The sequence below is a fragment of the Lepisosteus platostomus genome, chromosome 10 (genome assembly GCF_059453375.1).
Source record: "Lepisosteus platostomus isolate fLepPlt1 chromosome 10, fLepPlt1.hap1, whole genome shotgun sequence".
NCBI classification, from domain to species: Eukaryota; Metazoa; Chordata; class Actinopteri; order Semionotiformes; family Lepisosteidae; genus Lepisosteus; species Lepisosteus platostomus.
The window spans coordinates 973,860-979,671 of record NC_142620.1 but is presented as its reverse complement, the minus strand read 5'-3'; the positions used below and the strand labels follow the sequence as shown (position 1 = coordinate 979,671).

The 5,812-nt window shown below is 35.5% G+C and overlaps 1 non-coding gene across 1 annotated transcript; it reads left to right on the top strand.

The window, feature by feature from the left end:
* Nucleotides 1–356: 356 nt before the first annotated feature.
* On the top strand, nt 357–465 carry LOC148652987 (U6 spliceosomal RNA). Its single transcript, XR_015925011.1, has one exon. It is a non-coding gene; the product is annotated as a U6 spliceosomal RNA (small nuclear RNA).
* The last annotated feature ends 5,347 nt before the right edge of the window (nt 466–5,812 follow it).

The following is a 5,812-nucleotide window of genomic DNA, read 5'->3' as shown; positions in this document are numbered from 1 at the left end:
ACATGATGCCATTTAATACCCCACAGCAACATTTGAAAGAGCAGCTGTACCTTCTATGAAAAATAATAATAAAGTAATTTTATTCATACTTTTAAAAAGTAGCATTTTGTTATATCCCCATTATTTAATTTACTGGTGTAATTCATGTGCAAAACCTATTGTGCAGCCAGATCATTTCTGTAAATCTGTAAAGTAGCTGGTATCAGCATATTTGAATGTCTGACACCTTTGAGAAGTTTAAATTAAATTAGATTAAATTGGAAATCTCAAGGCCTGAATCAAACATTGTTGAAAGACATTCGGAAATGCACCAGAATAGACCTGTTAGTTAAGTGTAGGTTTTTTTAAGCCAAACCTTGCTTGTTGTGGAAGCACATATACTTGAACTAGAGAGGATGCAAAGAAGATTAGCATTAGCCCCTGCGCGAGTATGATACAGAAATTCATGAAGCATTTCCTGTTTTTTGGAGTCAAGTAAAAGCAAACAGCCATGATGCTGAAGTTGATTCCCTGCATTCTTTCAAAAAAAGGCTGGATTAGATCCTCAATTAGCACCGTACTAATGAGCAAACAGGCTGGTTAAGGCAGAATGGCCTCTTCTTATCTGTAATCTTGCTTATATTCTTTCCAAAAACGATATATTGTGGGGTCGCATCGCTCATTACCAAGACTTGTGTTGAATATGTTGTGGTGAAGCATTCTATCATGACATCATGAGGAGAAATATTCAACAGAGGTGCACTAGACTGAGTGAACTTTGACCCTTTTCATAGTTTTTTTTTTGTGGCCTTTCTGCTGCATAATAAAGAAGGCTTTCTTTTGCGAATTGTATCCCTTAAACAACATGGTTTTATTGCAAAAGGGGCTTAACTGTCTTGTGGAAAAAAGCCAATAGATCTAGCAGCCTGTATGCACTTAATGTCCTAAAGTTCCTTCCTTCAAAAATTAACAAAATATTTTGCTTATTGTAAAGGATATTAAGTATAGAATGGGACCTATAATCATGCATAACATATTTCGCATTGCCTGAAAACATGGACTGAGAACTGGATAATGAGCAGGAAAATGTTGTCACCTAAAGGCGCAGACCTCTAACTGGACAGATGGATGCTGTGGTTTACTGCACAGTGCAGTGTTTTGGTCCAGTAGCTCTTCCTGACCCATATCACTCATTTAGATCCTGGTACAGTACAAAAGTTAGTTAAATGTCTTGATAATACAAACTGGGGAGAGTAACAAAGAAAAATAAAAGAAAAGGCATTACAAAATGACTGCAAAGACTGATGGGTAATTTAGAGCTGCAGGAAGCTACACGCTGGAGGGAACAAGGTGTTTATGTAGATTCTTCCATGTCCACAACAAGACAATGTGGAGAAACAATAAGAAAACAACAGGTGTTCCCATGAAAAGACTGAAGTGATGAAGGACCTGCCACTGGAGGCAGCCAAAAATACCTGAAACACCTGATATGAGCTCCTTACACTTACATGCTAATTCCATTATTGAGTAACTTGAGGTGTTTGGATTGGGTGCATTTTCACATGGGTATATGTGTATATAAGGGTGTGGTATTAGGGAAGAAGAATTTGTGTTGGATATTCAGGGATAGACCTCTTTATTTTGAGAAACCCTTATGTTTTTGTTCACTAAGCAAAGTGTGAATCAAGCCTGCACCTCTGTTCTGTCTCTGTGTTAAAGGAGAGTTTATGTGCAAAGGTCTCCAGATTCATGCTACCGTTAGTAGAGATCTTCCACTGTTTATCACAAAAACTGTGGTATTTAAATCTCAGACAGTTAGGCACAAGCTTTACAACACACTGCACACTGCACACAGAATATTTTGCTCAGTTTTAGTTAATATACCAAACAAAAAAGATATTATAACTTTATAAAAATTACAAAGAATCACAACAAAGAATGTTTCCTTGTCTCAGTGGACTGGTTGGAAGAGCTACTGTATACTGCTTCAGTCAGGAATAAAGGGGATTGATATGAGGTTTGATCTAGTTATGTTAAATTCTTAGGGGTGTAGACAGATTCAACCCTGGGGTAACTTAGCAGTGAAACAAAGACACAGGGCCTGAATTTGGACCTAAATGAGGATCCGTGCAGGTTGAGGAACAGGAAACACTTGTACCCATAAAGAGCTGAGAGCATATGCAATAGGCTTCCCATTGCTGAACTTTTTAAAAGGCTAATAAAATGGCCTCATGTCTTTTGCAACTTTTAGTATGTTGTTATGCTCTCAAAGAAAAATCAGATGAAATTCTTTGTACTGTGCCATGTTAGAAAATTGATCAATGGTACTGTATGTACATTTGGCACTACTGTACATAGCTCAGCAAACTTGTCCTTATAGACAGAAAAGTAGTGTTTAATTAAATAAGAATATTTTTAATACAAAGGCAACTACTGAGCGAAGGGAAATCTTCAGATACCTGCATGTTCAGAACAGTGTGACCACATACTTTCATGAAGTGAGTAATGGTTTAAATGATGAACATCAAACAGTTTATCTTTTTCAAGGATCACCTTAATATGTTTTGTAAGTCAGCCCCCCATGGCCATCCTTTAAACAATTACTGGATGCTCACCGAGAAACACATATTGAATATCCTTCAGAATGGTGGTGGTGATTGTCAAGGCTCAAGAGGTGCATCGCCTTCAGGAGGAACATTACATGGCCAGCTGAAGTGCATACCCTTGTTCTTCTAACGTGCTGATTGATGTCAAGCTGCCATGAAAGGTTATTCCAAGCATACAAGCAATCCTGCATTGGCTGCCTTATAAATAAATTCCATTATAGTGAACACAGCCACTCACTGAATAATACATAAACCAGACTGATGAGCTGTATTAGTTCATTTGCAGCTTTGTGTATATTATTTAAGGACCACACCTACTAAATTCCACAAAGTTCTTATTATTTTAGTATGCAGAAAAATAAAACATCCATTGTTCAGTGCTGGGTAGTATAAACTGAATCTATAACAGTTATAATTAACTCCTGGAGTATTAACAGTTACAGAAGGGCCCATTGCTAGAGGAAAAAAAGACTGTGTGTTTAATGTAATGAATTAGAAACTTAAAGCTTTGCTAAATTCTTAAGAAGAGACAATGTAATTTAAAATTAATACTGTACAGTTAAATTAGGCTGTGTATTTTTCCTTTCTGTTTAAAGAGTGACTTAAAATTATATTTTTAAAATATTTTTTATACAAATGATTTAGAGGCATGGGTACTTAACTAGAGGGCTTCAAGAAAAAAAACAGAAACAAATTATTTTTTTTGTGTTTATTGGAAATTATCTCAATACAACAAAAACTCATGTGAACGGAATTTCTAAAGCTCCTTCAGCATGGACAATGGGATGAATGCCCAGGGTGGGACTGTTAAGATACCTCCTTGGGTTTTCCTAACCCCACATTCAATTGTCTTGCAAGGATTTTATGATACAGTGTACAGAAGCATGTTATAAATGAAAATTTATAATGGAGAATTAGATACCTTTTCCGAAATTAACCATTTATGAAATTGGAAATTCATAGGATTATGATTCGGAAATATAGGAAATGGAATTTGTGTTGTGTTTTTTTTCTATGATGGGTTACCATCATTAACCTTATAAGATTGAACAGATGTTTTTGAAACATTCATTAAAACTCCAACTGGAAATTCAACAGTTTGGTTAACTTAATGTGATAGAAGGACGAATGTATTAGCAATTTTCTGTGCAACTCATCTAGCTGATAAAGCGGAAGCCTGAGTGTAAGGATGAGGCTGATCGATCCCCCTCACTGTGATGAGGAATGAGCCAGGGAGCTGCTACAAGGGTGTAGATAAGGAGACAGAAGGGGTGTGAGAGAAATGTACGAGGGGGAGTCCAGCAGGAGAGATATGTATGGATATACAAGTGGAAGTAGGAGAGATAAGGATCAAACCTTCCTCCCTTCTGTCATCAAGTCCATTTTCTGACAAAGTAGGGTCCCCCTTTTCATGTGTTTGTTCAAGGATTAGGGGTAGAAAATAATTCCTTCTAATTCTGTTCTTGTTTCTGTGAGACCTTCAGATGTTTCTCTTCTTTTTACCAAATTTTGGTAAACTTTTTAAACCTTTCTTAAATTTAATCCAGTCATCTAGAACAGGAATTGGAAACTGTACTTTTGCTTTTCTTCTTCTTGTGGGACCAGATATCTGTGTATCATCTTTTGGGTATGGTAACAAAATTAACATTTTAAACAGAACAGTTTATATTAGTCAATAAGTATACAATAGTGGTTGCTTGATGATGTTTGATAAGAATGCAATTTAACAAACAAACTTACTGAACTGCATCTGAACTCAAAGTGTCTATTGATTTATACACTACAGTATATCACTGATTCTGAAGATGTGGAGTGAGTCACTGTCTAAGCACGACAAATTTAGAAATCTTTAGAAAGAAAAACTGAACATGTTATACTGATTGATTTTTTATGGACGATGACAAACATCAGGATAAATATACAGATGTCTGAATATTTTGCATGTTTAAACTAAATTTTAGACTAAGTCTAATCCTTTGCTCAGATTGAAAGCACTACTTGTTATGGCATGATAAGATGTGAAATGAAGAATCACTTATGGGCTTGCATTTCCAGACTATTTCACCACATCTTGTCTTGAATGTGGGGAATAAAATCATACAGGCAATGATGTGTCATTGTTCCCCTTGAATGAGTTCTTTCCACACTGTTGAAGGGGTTTACAGACTCTTCCAATTATTTTCATTTCCCTAAAACTAGGTCACAGATATGAAAGATGCAGACTTGCTTAATTACACATTGACAAAAAAGCTAATAGGAGAAAAAGATACACACGTAAATTAATTTGTGAAATAAAGTAAGAAATGAAAAGAATACATTTTCTGCTACAAAACAGGCCGTGAGTTTCCAGCACACCCACTCTTTGATGTTTCTGATTGTATTATTTAGTTACGTAATTCCAGTGGCAAGCGGTTTAAGGTATTTTTTTACTTTATATTCGTGACAGTTATTCACGACAGTGAAAGAAATTCAGACAATTAATTGTCCAAATCAAGTAACTATATTTATAAATGAATTATAATTTAACTGACAGCTTGTAGATTTATATTTTGTATTGATCTGATATGTAACTGAATTCATTACTAATAATAAAAAGTGGTATTGAAAGACACTAAAGTGCAAACTCTTGAAGTTTAGCTGCCTAGTTAAACGAAGCTGTTGCTCTATTAGCAGTTTAATCAATATGAAGATACAATCCCAAGTGTATACATGTATACTGTATGCTCTAACTACAGTAAGATACAACCCAACAGTGAGAGAGAAGCGTGAAGACAGTGCAATGTACAGTATTGACATATAGTAGGCTGCGGATATCAGTCAGAGAATGTATTATACACTGTATAGTTTTTAAAATGAATTAAGTGTTACATATGCCGTAATGGGAATTCTGACCTAATTTGTCTCTGTTCAGTCTGCCTTTACTTTATCTCTTTGCACAGCAGCTGTGAAAGGGCCTGATTTTTACTGACAAGGAGAGAATAATATATAAAAACAAACAGAAATGGACCAATGTACTGACACATTAACTGACAACTCAGTGTGACAGATTATTTGCTGTAACAGGGAAAAAGCACACTGTACATAGTACAACTTAAAAGAAAAAAAAAGTAAAGATTATGTTTGACCTAGAAACATAACAAGAAAGAAGAACTGAGTCATGATAAATCTCAGACGCATGTCAGTCACATTTTGCTGTAATCTATCGCACAGCCCCTATAGTATGTGTG